Genomic DNA, 17,436 nt, shown 5'->3' with positions numbered 1-17,436 from the left:
ACATTTAAAAGTTCACATTCAATATCTGTTTCTATTTGTCACCATTGTTTATTTTTCGTATCCATTTTTACCTTCGTGCCTTTCATTCTTCTAAACTTGTCACCTAGTATTTTTATGAAGCAGCAGTATTTGAATTTTTATTACTAGCATGAAACAACATGGTGTTATTCGAAGTTTTATTCTACCGAATAAAATGGACCATTCTGCTATTTATAGCTGTTGACAGAATAAGTGTCACACATGGGTAAGAAGGACCCAAAATACAGGATTCGCAGATCAACATGCAAAAACAGAAATTCCACCTTCATTAAGTGGAAATTTAGAAATCCATAACAGAGAACTAACAGCAGAAACTCGCTAACAAAACCAAGTCAACCACAAAATAAGTTTAAATGGCATGCTAACATGGGACAAACACAAGGTCGGTACTATTTATGCTTAAAGACACACTGAGGGCAAAGGAAGAGGACAAGCAACAGCTGAAACTAATCAAGAAAAACGATACATAGGAACTCAAATTAAATACAAAACAAAGGAGACAAATAACTGTCAAAATAAAGCAGGACACAGAAGGATGGCATGGATGGAATTTCAAAAGAAACTAAAAATCAAGGACGAGCAGCAACTACAACTAACATAGATTAAAAATCAAATGCATACAGATAAAAATAGAAACAATAAGCATGCCAAACAGAAAATATTTAACAAACAGAAATTAAAAGTTGAGAAACTTAAAACTTAAAGTGACATCCATCCATCGTCCGTCTTAGAAAAATAAAATACACATCTTTAAAATTAACTACCACCATATATTATTATTATTTTTATTATTATGTTTTTTATTTTATCTATGTCGTCTGTTATGTGTCGACACAAACCTGGTTCATCCCTTGTGTTAGGTGCCTTTTTTATGCTTGACTGAGTCATAGGCAGTGTAGGAACTAACGCGTTATCAAGTAACGCGTTACAGTAACTACGTTATTATTGTGGTAACGAGCACGGTAACTAGTTATTATGCCAAAATCAGGAACGCGTTTATCGTTACTGGGATTTAGATAGGGTCGTTATTCATTACTTCGTGTGTTGCGTTCGACTTACCTCGGAAATCGGAACACGGACCTGGGAATAATGTCACACTCGAGCGTTCTGGTTAGTCTCGTCAGAGAAGTCAGGATTCCAATATGGCGAGCTTGAAAACGGTTGTTTTGCTAGCCCTCTAAAAAAACAAATTACTACTAAACACATATGGAGCTCATCTGCAGTCTGGAGTTACCTACATCTTCCTACTCGGAAGGCAAGCTAGAAGACTGGCATCCTTGCTGGGTATCCAGTTAGGGAAGCAACACATTAACAAGAGAATTCTGAGTAAAACCAAAGTTACTTTTCCTAGTAACTAGTTGCTTTGAAAGTAACAAGTAACTTGAAGTAACTGAGTTACTTTTGATAGAAGTAACTAGTAATGTAACTAAGTTACTAATTTAAAGTAACTAAGTTACTAATTTAAAGTAACGTACCCAACACTGGTCATAGGTGAGGGTAAAGTGGATTAACAAATAAAAACATTCCTCTGAAAATGATCAGGTATGAGAACAGCATGAAATTTGTGAAAAAAGAGACATTTGAAAGACCGCTCCTGCACCTTGGAAACAGTTTTGCTCTTTTTTATATGATTTATTTTAAAAAAGATTGTCCCCATGTAATTTTTGTCCACAATGAGACACAAGCAACTGCAGTGAAAAGGTGTCCGCAGTGTGAACTCCTGAACTGGTAAGAGAGGATCACAGACACACAGGCAGGCAGACAGAAAATATAGTAGGACACAGTAAGTTTGTCATGTTTAAATGAATTAGTGTAACTAAGGAATTTCCTAACTGGCATAAATTCAGCACATCTTATCTCATTTAATGTTATCTATAATTTGGGCTAACAAACTAGATTTATTGAATGGTCTATGCCACAAAGCAAGCCATTATATTTTGTCAAGATAAGTCCATTAAAAATGCTCTACACATTGTGTGCTACCATGGTGGAGAGGTCCAGTTTGGGGACTCTAATTAGTGGATGGGAATCCCAGCAGAAACCTACTGGCTATAGCTGTTTGTGTCTGGACACCTGTCAATCAAGTGTGCCCCTAACTCCAAATAAATAAGTTATATAACAACAACAACAACAAAAAAGAAAGAAAAAAAACCCCCCACCCAATACACAGTTGTTATGATGAGGCAAACTATCCATAGAGGGCAAAACAGCTTGTTTGTACCAGGATGTAAACATGCTTTCTCAAGCTGTAAAGTCGAACATTTTAACATATGGGGATTGACTAGCTTTTGAAGCCAGTCTCAAATGACTGTTAGAGAAACTACAGTTTTTTTGTTTTGTTTTTTTGTTTTCATTTTGTACTTCCTTATTGATTTCATTTTTCAGCTCTTAATGTTGCTGCTTGTTTATAACACCTTAGGACTCCAGTTTAGTTGCACTGGCATGTTCAAGTGTTACAAAACTAAGACTGCACATCTATTTTTTTTGCTTCATCACTACTTATATACACAGCCTTAAAGGAAACTAAAAATAAAACATATATGACACTATCATTTTATCTGTTTTGTTTTTCAGGTATTAGGACATGTTAGGTTCATGCAACCATCCTTATCTAAAATGTAGTGGATGAGATTGAGTTTGAAGTTCTCTATTCATAACTTTCTGCTTTTATCTGTTTTTTTCTCTTAATCTTCAACTTTCTTGGTGTTTCTTTCTTTCTCTGTATATGCACATTTTCGTTAAAGTCAGCCGCTTAACTAAGTTGTGGACCACTGCCAGCCCGCAACCAGATCAAGAGAAGCAGCGACGGACTTAGATAAACTAAGGGACACAAAGTAAAGGGTTGAGAAAAGAGATGCTCAAGAGAGAAAGAAGAGTAAAAAAAAAAACCCAGCACACAACAGCAGAAGGAGAAATTGATGTAAATGAAACTTAATGACTATTAATGTATTTTTCCTGTGGCAGCTGTGTGTGTCATATTGGAAGGTCACATCACTGTCAAGATGTCATATGACGTTAAAAGTTTGTGTGAGTGGGTGCTATGAAGAATTTGACTTCTACCGTATATGGCGTATTTAAAAAAGAGCCAGTGAATCAGAATCAGAATCAGAATGGGTTTATTGCCAGATGTTGAGGTTTACAACATTAGGAAATTGCTGCGGTGCTTCAGTGCAGACAATAAGAATTAAAAGTGCTATGTAGAAAGAAAGATATGTGCATGAGATATACATGAGATATATACATGAGAATAAGAATTATGAGTGCTACGTAGAAAGATATATACATGAGTGCAGGTGGTGATCAGTGCCAAACATGAAATGAAGCAGTGACACAGCGTAGGGTCATGTGTTAATGGCGGGGACAATCATGTGGTTATTGTTCATGTGTCCAACAGCAGAGGGGAAGAAACTGTTCTTGTGGCGAGAGGTTCTGGTGCGAATGGACCGGAGCCTCCTGCCTGAGGGAAGCAGGTCAAACAGACTGTGTCCAGGGAAACATCTGCTAAATTCAGAAAGTATAGCTCAACAAAGGGTTCGCTCCATTTCTACTAACTGAGATACATAAGATTTCATCACTCTTTACCATTTATCACAATTTATTCACCATTTTTACATCAACAGATTTTTCACAAAAACATCAGCCTGCAGCTTTATACTATATATAACCGTTACATTGTAGCAGAAACTGTTGGTGGTTTCCAGTACTTATTTTTCACATTGTTCCTCATATAGCCAAAGCTTAATTACATGCACAGAAACATAATGTTTGATCCACAACCTGAAAAACTGAATAGGCACACCAGAGTTTTTAAGGTCAGTAATTCAAAATACAGTCAGTTTACAGCCTGATGTCATGTACAGACGTATGAGTCCAAAATAGATGCCAGATAATTCTGGAAACGCATCAAACGGGGGAAAGGTTAATAATATTGAACGTTGATGAAGTACGTCTTTCTTTGTGGCAGTGAGGTGTGGGCCACATATCAAAAATTAGTAAAGCCCCACTAGAGCAGATGTGAAAGCACATTTTGGTCTCCACCTGTGGCTTTTCTCACTTGGCATTTAAAGCAGAGCTTCACATGACAGTGAGAAACATCTGATTTCTCTGTCTTATTGTTCAAAAAAAAACATTTAAAGGATTTTGTATCATTTAGATCTCAGCTTCAATACAGCCCTCTATTCTATTCCTTTTTAAAATGTTGCATTTACCTGTTTTCGTCCTTTTCTTTTTTTAAATTTTTTTTAACAGATTGTAAGAGGCAGTATGTTTGATCTCGGTTAGTTAAGAAAAGGTGAATACTCTTTGGTATTTAAAAAAAGGACTGTCAGGATTTTATTAACAGTATATGGACACATCTGGCTTCATGATGTACAGTAGCTGTTAACACCTCTGCATTCTATGCATGTGGCTAGGGAGAAGACAAACCTGGCCTCAAGGGGTCACAAGCTAATGTACTCATTCACTCATCTTGTTTCCCCGAGGATGGTGACAAATCAAATATGGAGGTCTATCCACTTATTTGTAGGGTTTTTTTCTTTTTCTTTAAGAGCTTAGAATTTGGGGACGAGTGTGTTTCAATAAACATCATGTAAATTAGACTTTAATTTAAAATTGGAAAAAAAGCACGTCTTAGTTGAAAGAATATCAGAAGGAAGAAGAGAGTGGACATCCAATACAAGATGTTCAAGTCTATGGATGCAAAGGGTGGATTGCTTGTTGTTATATGATTTCTTAACAGCGTGAAACACAAAGCTCTGAAACAAAAATTGCTTTTTTGGGGTTTAAAAAGTAAAAATTTTTAAAATGTTTTTCATATCCAAGTTAAAGCACACTGGACAGATCTATAAAATTAGAAATTAATCCATCTTGATATTCAACCACTAAAAAGTTTTTCTTTAGCAATTTATAAATTACAGCTATTTACGAATTCAAGTAAGCAGCTGTAATTTGGCATCTTAGTCCAAAAATAACAATCTGTTTGACTACTTCTAATTTGAAAATTCATGTAAAGCAACAGTTATATTTTAGCCCTAAAAAATTTTTTTGATTAAAGAACTTTCATATACTGGTGGATTAACCATTGCAGAATCAATTTCCAATACTGTTAATTTGGGGCAGCTGTGCAAAAACCTTACACCAGGTGATATTTTAATTAATTTGTTGAGCACTGTATATACTGAAATGAAATAACGTACTAAACTGAAAAGAATATAGATTGATATAGATGTGTATCTATTTGTGACAGAAAAAGCAGGTGACAGAAGGTATTTTCTGTGAATATTACCATACCAACTGGTGCTCCCTCGGGAACGATAGGCGAACTATGAGTAAGTATGTGTGTCACTGAGCGCATGAATTAAAATGCAAGCGAGATCAGTAAATCAGAAAAAGTACCCAGGTGTGGGTGGAAAGGTTTTCACACACCAACACTCAAACGTGTGCTTTGGTCTAAGCATTTTGAAACCTTTAGTTTTAGGTTGCTCAACAGCTGTGACTCATACAGTGGTTACAGGAAATGCCACAAACTCAAACGTACCTTTCGGGCCAAATTAGAAAGCAGCAGCTATTTAAATAGGCCAAAATGCATAACATGGCCAACAAGTTAACTTGTTGGTGGTGAACTGGCATGTATTCCAGGCAGATATGGCAGACATGCATGGTGCATCCAATCAAGTACCAGGCAGCAAAATTGCTTTTTAGGGCCAACTCTGCCTGTCTGATAGAACAGTGTCTGCAGGGTAGTTAGCAACTACTTTGCAGCATTCTGATCTGTGCCTAGTTTAGGTTTCTAAACTGGGATTTCTCAACTGTCTCTAAGTTAGTGTATGTGTGCATTTGTGGTGTGTGTGTGAGTGGGTGAGAGAGAGAGAGAGGGGGGGGGAGAGAGATGAGGGGTCGGCAGGTTGCCAGCACCCTTGTTTGACACAGTGAGACACTGACAGGTCTCAAGGTCTGCCAACATACACACACTCACACACGCACACACACACATGCACAAACACACTGAAAGCCAACCACACAAGGTCTGCCAACTCACATCTGTAAAACTTTTCATGGCCAGAGGCTGCTTTTGGGGGTGTGGGGTGTGAGGATAGAAGGGAAATAGTGAGGGATGAGGGAAGAGAGGAGACAAGATAGAGAGCATGAGAGACAGACAGCTGAACGTGTATACACACAGGAGGAGCTCTAATAAGGCTTTAAGGGTAAAACTAAAAAGCTAAGGGGATTTCGGAGGGATGGATGAATGAATAGACTGACAAAAAGAGAGAGGGTACAAAGGTTTCAGAGAACAAGAGCAGGATGCACAGGAAAATCCAACTCAATAAAGCCTGCTTCAAAAGCTTTAGAAATTAGAAGAGTCAATTCTCATTTTATAAACAACTATAAAGAGATGCACAAGTGCTAGACTTTGATTGAGTGGTCTGAAAAATAAAGCAGCTAAGTACTTAGAGAGGCTTAGAGAGGAATGTGAAGATGATACTGAAGGGAGAATTGGCCATTTTTAATCAACGTATTATCTTTGCTTTATATGAATCCCTAAATTTTGGGTTTCTGCACTTTCTTACACATAAAAATGTTAGTAGATGTGTCATTTTCGAAGTAGAAGAAATGCATCAAATGAATACAAAGACTAACACATTCAGTTGTTTCTATTAGGAAAAGGGTTTCAGTGGTCAATGAATACAGATAAATGGATACTGAAGTCGTTTTTGCTTTGTCTTGTGTGTGCACATGCACTGTGGAAGGCTTATGTATGAAAACAGCATTCTATATGTAACTTCAAGTGTGGCTGTGTGCATTAATGTACAGTGACTCTCCCTTTATAAAGGGCCTCATTTGAGCTATACTGCTTAACGAGCAGTTCCTAAATGTCAGCATGGCCCCTGTAGGGCTTAACTTCCTGGTACTGAAGGATTATGGGAAAAATGTCAGGGAGAATCTGAAGCACTGATGAGAGCAAATGAGTATGAAATAGAGAGAAATAGAGAGAGCGACAGAGAGGGAGATAAAAAGCCAAATGCAGAGAAAGGGTTTGGGGAATATGGGTGTGAATGACAGGAATTAATCATCAGACATACATTTGCATGGGGCGCACACATTTACACACTCCAACGCATGCATACACAAACAGACAGACAAACACAAAGACGCATGCATGCAGGTGGCACATTACATAGCCCCTGGCAAAATGACTCATTGAAAGACCAATGTGGATGTTATCTGTTTCTGGGACATTGTGTGTGCGTGCATGTGTGTGTGTTTAATATATCACGTGCATCGTATTCTGTGAGTTACAGAGTGAGTATCTGTTTAGCAGACCCAACGGTCAGGCTAGATCAATAAACAAGTGATCAGGGGACAAACAGCACACAGAAGCCAAAAGAGGAAAGCTGCAAATAAGACGAAGACGTAAAATTAGCAATCAATGTGTACTGAACATGACAACCTCTTAAGAGACTTTATTTAGCTGGAGGGTGTATTACCGCTGTGCCTTTATTTAGACATGGTACTGTAGCAAAGAGACAAGTCTACTTTAAATCTTGGATGGCCTGCTTGAGGCGCTCTTAGATTAAAGCTTTCTTAACAGGGATGTAGAGAGAGACAGAAAAAGTTGCTTTATGTTGATTTGTGAAAAAAATCCCAAGTAAACTTTACACTGTACGTGGTAGTTGCAAAATAGCAGTACAGACACATTAGGCAATGACAATAAAAAAAAATGATGCGTGAATGTGAGCCAACATCTACAGAAGCCAGGACAGCACTTGAATCTACTGCCAGGTAGAAACATAGTGTCAGATAGGACGTCAGCCAGCGCTAACATCTGTGGAAGATATGAGATTGATCCACGGTCATCTAGAACTGCTTTATTGCTGGGAATGAGAAAACACAGACACATATTCAATTCAATTCAATTCAATCCAATTGTATTTATATAGCGCCAAATCACAACAGCAGTCGCCTGAAGGCGCTTTATATTGTACAGTGGATCGTGCAATAATAGATACAGAGAAAAACCCAAAAATCATATGACCCCCTATGAGCAAGCGCTGTGGCGACAGTGGGAAGAAAAAAAGGAATATACTTAGAGGGTATACACAGCATATGGATGTAGGAAAAAGAAAACACAGAAAAGACATACCGTGCTAATGGTTGTGAAGCTCTATAGAGTATATTTAATTTCCAAATTCCATCATGTGTAGAAGAGAGACATAACTTTCTTGAGAACAGTAACTGATTCCTTTGAATGAGAATCAGCTACTGTTACTTTTCCTCAAAGTTTTCCAGAACCAAGAAGAAAAAGGGACTATAGAGCTGTTTACGTATTCACAAACCTCCATGCTACTGAAAAAAATTCAATCACTCTAGTTACAAAGATCCCTCCTAAGAAAATGGAATAAATCAATATTAATTCGAGAACCACAGAGGACCAGCCATAAGTCAACTGCTTCTAGTAATTTAAATCTCCCACTCCCACAGTAGCGACATGACTCAGATTATGGTCACCCTTTTTCTGTTTCTTCCTTGTCATACCCTGAAGTGACCACATTTTTAGCTTCTTGCTCTGAAACTGCCAACACTTTTGCTCTGATGCTCACTCCAGCGCTACAAAAGCTTTTTGATCAATGTGATTAGGAGGTGATTGTCATGCCCTAAATTGACTGAAGGACTGAAAACATATCAAACTCATGATGCGGGAACATTTTCAAAATACTTTCAAAGCTAGTAAGGGCTCTTTTTGTATTCTTCACTCTAGCTTTTCCATCATTAGGAATACTCAAACTCAAAAGTTTAAATAACAAAAAAACAAAAACCCCCACCAAATAAAAAACTTTGAACTTTTTGTACTGTGAGAAAGATCCTTTGCTGGACTATTTAATCGTTCTTAACATCAACCAAAATTCAAGACAGCTGCCAAACCTATTGTCTGCATCAAAATGACCATTTAGGCCTGATTAGAAAGTAAAAGGAGCAATTAGGTCCTACTAATCACAACACAAATGTGCAGGCTGCATACTAGAACTGCAGGCTTAAAACCAGAACCACTGACTGTGTCAGTATAATCAGTGTAACTAATGTGTAAGTTGTCTGTGAAGGTTCTCAGTCATCCAGGTCATTGTAGTCAAAGGAGCTTGCAAAGAAAAGCGTCTGGACTTCTTTAAGTTGCTTGAAGATGTTTCACCTCTCATCTGAGAAGCTTCTTCAGTTCTAAGGTCAAATGGTGGAGAGTCCCAGATTTAAACCCAGTGGGAGTTTCCCCCCCAAAGAGGGACAAAAGGACCCCCTGATGATCCTCTTATCACCTGAGCCAAGGTGTGAAAGCGGGTGTGGGTCCCAATCAGCCAGGGTTTCGGGTGAGCTCATTGTGAAACCTGGCCCCACCTTATCATGTGATTTCCTGAGGTCAGATGGCCCAGGATGTGAGTGGGCGTTAAGGCGTCTGGGAAGGGATCTCAAAACTGGATTATAGATGGCAGAGAGTTGGTGTCGTAAACCACCGCCTCTGTTCAAAGATGGTCGCTCACAGTGGACATAGATGGCTTCTTTCACTCCTCTTTCAAACCATCTGTCCTCTCTGTCCAAAATGTGAACATTGGCATCCTCGAAAGAGTGACCTTTATCCTTAAGATGCAGATGGACTGCTGAGTCTTGTCCTGTGGAGGTGGCTCTTCTGTGTTGTGCCATGCGCTTGTGAAGTGGCTGTTTGGTCTCTCCAATGTAGCGGTCTGGACATTCCTCGCTGCACTGTACAGCATACACCACATTGTTAAGTCTGTGTTTTGGAGTTTTGTCTTTCGGGTGAGCCAGTTTTTGTCTGAGTGTGTTGCTGGGTCTGAAATGCACCGGGATGTCATGCTTGGAGAAAACTCCTGAGTTTTTCTGATACACCGGCTACATAGGGGATGACAATGTTGTTGCGTAAATCTGGGACTCTCCACCATTTGACCTTAGAACTGAAGAAGCTTCTCGGATGAGAGGTGAAACGTCTTCAAGCAACTTAAAGAAGTCCAGACGCTTTTCTTTACAAGCTCCTTTGACTAATGTGTAAGTTACATAAAAAACAAAAAGATAACCCACATCACCTGATTCCCTTCTGGCAAATCTCATATAATTTGATGTGCACTAATGAAGTTTCTTTACCCTGCCTACAGAATCTGTAAGCTGTTTTGCAACCCATCTCCATCCCCCTGTTCCTCAGTTCATGCTGTGTCTGTGTTAATCAGCGTCATATCCGTTGTCCTTTGTGACTGCTCCGTTCTGTAAGAGGGTGTTGCTGTTGCTCTGATTCCCTCAAACTTTCCACATATGCACATAAATGGATAGGAAGGTCCCTAAAGAGGGTTATACTTTATATTCAAAATACTGCATTTAGAAAAAAACTGTATTTACTTTAATGGTCATGAACTTTATTTTCCATTTTGCCAACAAGAAAACAATGTCAAAGGGCTGAGACATGATGTGACATACTATATGTAACGTCTTTACAGAGAGACGCTAACATTGAAGGTTTTTAAACAATGTCCGTTGCAGACAGCAAAGAGTTATGACCCAAGTCACTTTACTCACGTACGCTTGCCTCAGGGAGTGGAAAAATTATTAATTCTTTAGGAATAGATCTCTAGGAAATACCAAAATTCCCATTGAAGTTTATATTTTTACTAAACATCCATCCATCCATCCATCCATCCATCCATCCATTTTCATCCGCTTTGTCCGGGGCCGGGTCGCGGGGGCAGCAGCCTAAGCAAAGAGGCCCAGACCTCCCTCTCCCCAGCCACCTCCTCCAGCTTATCTGGGGGAATACCAAGGCGTTCCCAGGCCAGCCGAGAGATATAATCTCTCCAGTGTGTCCTGGGTCTGCCCCGGGGCCTCCTCCCGGTGGGACATGCCTGGAACACCTCACCCAGGAGGCGCCCAGGGGGCATCCTTGTCAGATGCCCGAACCACCTCAGCTGGCTCCTTTCGATGTGGAGCAGCAGCTGCTCTACTCTGAGCCCCTCCCGGATGGCCGAACTTCTCACCCTATCTCTAAGGGAGAGGCCAGCCACCCTTAGGAGGAAGCTCATTTCTGCCGCTTGTATCCGCGATCTCGTTCTTTCGGTCACTACCCACAGCTCGTGGCCATAGGTGAGGTTTTTACTAAACATTTGGAAAGAAATTGAAATGAATGAAAGTGTGGTTTATTGTTATGTGCAATTATCGACTGAGAAAGGATAAGCCTAGTATAAAATTTTGTATTTGTGCAAAAAAAAGAAGATTCAGATTCAGTCATACCTAAAAATGCTTCTGCAATTTAATGCAGAGATAAAATAATGCTACATCAATATAAGTACACTAAAAGTTTTATTTACCATGAAGTAACATTTTTAAAAGTCTTACCCCAATTGATATAATATTTAATTTTAGCCATAGGAACTAGGATTTAAATTATATACAGTTATACATAGTTAATATAATTATCTGCATAGGGAATATCATCTGCATAGTGGGCTATTACAATTAGCAGACATCTGTTTACATTTCCCTGCAGTAATATACGACGCATGCTATTTTATAATTTTGTAATTGAATACTATAATTACCATTCCCAGTGGCAACAGAGGCAAGCATTATATTTCTGTCTCTTTTTTTTATTCATGCAATATGGAAATCTTTTCATTTCAGTGTAGCATCAATCAAAGATTCTTTATCAGCCAGACTGTGGAACATTTCTCCTCATTAACAGTATATGACACATAGCAAAGTCTGTGACACACAGTATACTGTGAGTAATACTAAAAAAGCAGCATGAAGCTTTTTAGTATATCTCATTCATTCATAGCATATGAGCATTTTTGTATGCTTTATTTGCATTTTTTTAACAATTCATTTCTTTGATCATTGACTATGCACTGTAAAAAATTTTAAATGTCCTCATTATTTTCTGCCAGTATGTAATGTTTTATTTGTTAGTTTGTTTTCAGCGGAAACCTTTGGCCTTTTCCTTTAAATGGTAAATGAAAATGTAAAAATACAGAAAAAAGTATGTTGTACTGTATTTTTACATTTTCATTTATTCGTTGTTTTTCAGAGTAAATGTAGATGCCTGAAGTATTGTGTTATTTATATTCAGTTCCCTGATGTCCTGATATGTACACTAGTCCTTGTGACTCAACTATATTGATTAATGCTGATGGTTAAAAGAAAAGAAAACATAAACTGCAGACATTTATGTCTTACAAAACACATTTCAAAGTGTGTAGGGGAAAATCTCCCAGTCCATTGGTATTCAGGTTAGCTTTAGGTGATGCAACGTTGGCATCTGACGTGTTCCTAATGCTAACTATGGTGAGGTTTAGAGAGAGGATGTGGGTTATTTCAGTATAACTTGTGTTGTTGTTAATTTATAGATCGGAATTTCTTTTCTATATTTTGTGAGCTTTTCACTTTTAATATTTTACTCCTGTATGTGGTCTTTCTCTCGCATTCTCCCTCAGTATATATGTGGGTCCAAAGAAAAACCCACTGGCTACCACTAACCTCAGTCACTATCACTGTCTTTCAGCACTAGATTCAACTTTTTCCCCCCTTCTTTTTTGAAATATCAGCGTTTCTTGTACTAATCCAATAACTATTACAAATTGAGTTTGAGCCAGTATCTTTTGTTCTTTAATATTTCACTAAGGTGTTATCCAGAATTCCAGGATTTTCCTTTCATCAAATTTCCCTAAAATGACTTATTTTATGTTTTCACTTTTTTCACTTTGACTCATTTGTATTGAAATTCTGAAAAAAGAACCAATGCTAAGACCCTTATCAAGTACCATCAACCCACTGCCAAAACGTGCAGGTTTTTGAAACTATGCATTGTAAGTGTGTGTATGTCTCAGTGCGCTGTACATTTGTGTGTGTCCCATTGTCTCAAAGTGGTGGACCATCCATCACCATTAGGCTGAAGCGAAGAGCCTGACTCACACTCAGGAACAATCTAATTCCACTAAAAACACCTCTCTCCAGCACTCTCTTCTTCACTTTCTCTATTGTCGGGTTTCTCCGCTTCACCTTCTTGTTTTCTCCCCTTCCCTATCTCTCTGCAGGATTTAGGGAACAGACTTCAGCAGATGAAAACCTCCCAAGCATGTCTGCAGTAATACCTCAGACACACACTTGCTGTGCCGCACACACACAGAGGACACAGTCTTGCTGTCAGTATATTGTTCTAACTCGGCTTTTTGTGTGTGTATGCGCGTGTGTTTGTGTATATGTGTGTGTGGTTATCATTCTGTTAGAGGAGCCAAATGTGAGACAAGATCCTCTTCAACTTTTTTTTTTTTGGTCTTAGACCCAAGGAGAGGAAACCATGCTGCAGTAAACTGAAGCTTTCCATAACACTATAGGATTTTGGGCTTAAAATTGGGCTGGAACAGTTTTGGAATCACAATTACTTAAAGTTTGTTCTCACTGCATAACATATACCTGCGTAAACTTAGATGCCCACAGACTGATGAAGAAGATCAAGATTTAGATAGGTTTAATGCATATCGGCTGAGAAAGTGAGCACATCCAATGCAAAAATCATCAAGTTTTATTTCATTTATTATTTTATTCATTTATTTTCTTTTAAAAGAAAAGAAACAACATCGCTGCAAATAATGTGACATGCTCATCAAAAAGGGCAGACACTTTAACTGGCCTTTTGATTGATCAAAAGAAGAGCTTTTGTTACGATTTAAACAGTTATCTACAGTTCCAGTCACAATAACAACCACTCCTTTCCTCCGGGTTAAACTGGCCTGCGGAAAGTCCTAGACGCTGATTCATTACCAAAAGGGTAATGTAATAGTCTTACAGACAACACCATGCGCAATTTAATAAACGCCAGCTCTATAAATGATTGAGAGTCAGAGCTGGGTAAACAGAAGCAGTGACAAGATCACAGTTTTTTTGCTGTTACACACTAAACTTTAGATCAATAATAGCTCTGCCAGGGTAGAAAGGAATATACACTTTCCAAGTCAGTGAACAACATTACACGGCTTCAGTAACAATTGTCTAATTAACCCCACCCCCCCACCACCCATAAAAAAAACCCAAGTGTTTGTGACCTACTCTTCAAACTCAGAGCTTAAATCTTTTATGAATCGGAAACACCAAAACAAAATGTTTACAGTCTATGCTGTGAAAATCTGCATTAGAGGATGTATACCTACTGGTCATGCAGATGGATGCAAATTTAGTAACAGATGGAAGCTAGCTGGGGCATTTGCACAGTAACTTCTGGCCTGTGCATATGTGTAGCAGATGTGCTCAAATAGTTTGGTTCCAGTAATGTCAGTGAGGTTATGAAGAGAGCTTATCCTTCTACGGATATTTTGTCCTACCACAGATATCTTCTTAAATTAAGCCCATTATACACGTGGCTAAGGAGTGATTCCAGCATGGGTGCACCACACCTTTGACAGCTACTCTAATCAGCCTGTGCTCATGACTGGACTGATCTGTATTATTCTGGAAAGACCAGGGCATGCTGGTCAAATAGCGATTTCCCTGCCTGTATGCCAGTAATTCGTACTCTAGGAGTATTACTTAAAGCTCAAGGTTCACGAGGGGGTTTTAGCCTCGAGCTGTTTTTCTAATCAATACAAATAGTTGATCTGAGTAAGCGCACTGAATGTCATGACAAGCTATGTTTGCATTAAAAGAATATATTGGATGAAGTTAAAAATTCAATTTGTATTTATCTTTTTAAGTAACTCCAACACTTGCATACACTTTTTTATAATTAAAGCAGTCAAATACATGTTGCCCTGACCTTTAAAAGCTTGAATAAAAGTGGGACAACTTAATTTCAATTCTGAAGTTTTTACCACAAGTTTCCAATTTACCTTATTTACAATGTTATAAATAAATGAAATTTTTTTTCTTCCATTTGCACTATATATTTCTACTTCTATTTTATTTCTAAGAATGTTTACATTTCACTTTAGAATAGATAGAGCACAGCATTCCAATTTTTACATTAAAGATAGATTTTCATAACCACTGCTAAAAAAATCACATTAAATTCAAGCTCCAAATATGTTTAATTATCAACATTTAACATCTGTTAAAGGTTTACTTCGGCTCAAACAGCCTACTTGCTGACAAAAATGCATAAGCTTTGATTTAGAAAGAGTAAAACACTTGTTTTATTATATCTGCTGTATTAAATGGTCAGTGCCAGTTAATGTAACCACAAACTAAAATTAAAAAAAGAAAATACCAATTAGTTTTAGCCAGCTAAGAGTTTTTTTAAATTTACAACCAGTGAATTAGTTTAGAACAATATGTAATTTCACTTTTAGTGTTAAGAATATTTACTGCAGTGAGTGTGCTGACTTCAATATTTCATGCTCCTGCTTCTTTCATTTCTCCCTCTCTTTTCTTCTGTTGCTACAATTAAGTCGCAATAATTTGGTGCTCCTGTGAAGACATTATTTTTTTATTAAACCTGCTAAATTCTTCAGATAAATCCTGGTTACACCGGGTAGAGTGATTTAACTCCTATGCAAAGGGCATGTAAAACCTTCCCTGAAGACACAAAAGCAGGGTGGAGGTGCATAGGATGGCCTCTTATCTATGTCGAGGAAAAGGAAAAGAACAGGAGGGAGTCATTTATTTTTCGTCACTCTTCTCGCATGATTAGTTCTTCTTAGAGCATGCTGTAACTTTGTGTAGGTTGTGCCCAATTTCAGAGATGACAAAGATGCTGGGAAGAGGTAAAAGTCTCTTTATATATGAGTCAGCAGGACAACCAATACAAAACAACAAAACACAGCTTGCAACACAACAAGAGCTAGGCGAACAGTTACTGTGGACGAGGGAAAGGCACCAAAAACAGGACTGTACCAAACAACTGAACTACTACTGCCTTCCACTACATAAAGAGAAACTGGCTTGACCGGTGTTATCTGGTGTAGCTGAGCCCAACACTGAGCAATTTGTGACACACTGCAGGGAAAAAAGGGGACTGTGAAATGACAGGCAAATTGTTTGGCAATGTACTCCAATGTGCAACATTTCTGCCTGCTGGCATTAACAAAGGCTAGCACCTTGGACAGCTCCTCACTGACAGTTCCTGGATCAGCGCTCCAGGATGGCAACAATGAGGAATCAAGAAACCTTTCGAAGTTACATGTGACACCAGTGTTAAATGACAAAGTGGTTAAAAAATTGAAAAAAAAGCATGTAGTGACATGCGAGAAATTTCAATTTACATCTAAAAGTGATGACATTTAAACTGTTTTTGCTCCATATAACTTCTGTTTGCGGTCAAACAATATCTTAAGCTCTGTTATTTTCCTTTCTCTGCACCTTCTCTGTGTCTAAAGCCTTTTTAAAATTCAGAGGGCGAACAGGTGTCTCAGCAGAGCCCAAAAACTGGTCAGATATTGCTGTAACCATCAACCCAGTCTAACTTTGCCTTGATCCAGCTTTCACAAGATGTGACAAAAAAGGCTGAGAGGCATGTGACAAAATCTTTTTTCTTTTACTTTCAAAAATACACAGTGTTAACATAGACTAAATGTACGTACTGTGGCATCAGTAAAAAGCTATTGCTGACTTGGATTTCTGATATTTTAATAATGCAGTGTTTGTTTCTCAGCTAGTAAAAGTGATTCTGTGAGGAGTTAATCTGAAAGTCATTTCTCCACAATACTTGAGATAGGGTCTGTGCTTATGTGTATGTGTGTGTGTGTGTGTGTGTGTGTGTGTGAGAGAGAGAGAGAGAGACAAAGGAGGAGTAAAAAAGAAAGAGACCGCATGTCCGTGTGTGTGATGTAGAGTAAGGCCAACAAAACACTTCAACTCTAAATTCACTTCGTACTCCTTGGCTCTTTCTTTTCTCTCTTTCCACCAAGTAGTGCCTAAGAGGCAGTGGTGCTGGATTAGTATGGGTGTGTGGGTGGGTGTGTGTGTGTGTGTGTGTGTGTGTGTGTGTATTTCTTACCATGCGTGTAGAATTAGATTTTGAGTACAGGTGCTTGAGCATGTCTGGGCTTCATAAAAATGAATCATCTATCTATCTATCTATCTATCTATCTATCTATCTATCTATCTATCTATCTATCTATCTATCTATCTATCTATCTATCTATCTATCTATCTATCTATCTATCTATCTATCTATCTATCTATCTATCTATCTATCTATCTGATAAGATAAGATAAGATAAGATAAGATAAGATAAGATAAGATAACCTTTATTAGTCCCACACGTGGGAAATTTGTTTTGTCACAGCAGGAAGTGGACAGTGCAAAAGTTATGACGCAAAAATTAGAATACAATAAGAATAAATACAGTACACAGCTGTACAGAATAGAATAAAATAATATACTATATACAGTAGAATAAAATAGAATAAAAATATACAATA

The sequence above is a fragment of the Mchenga conophoros genome, linkage group LG22, assembly GCF_057382185.1.
Source record: "Mchenga conophoros isolate Kocher_MC1m ecotype Shallow Benthic linkage group LG22, M_conophoros_male_GT1.1, whole genome shotgun sequence".
Classification (NCBI taxonomy): Eukaryota; Metazoa; Chordata; class Actinopteri; order Cichliformes; family Cichlidae; genus Mchenga; species Mchenga conophoros.
This window is presented reverse-complemented; position numbering follows the sequence as displayed.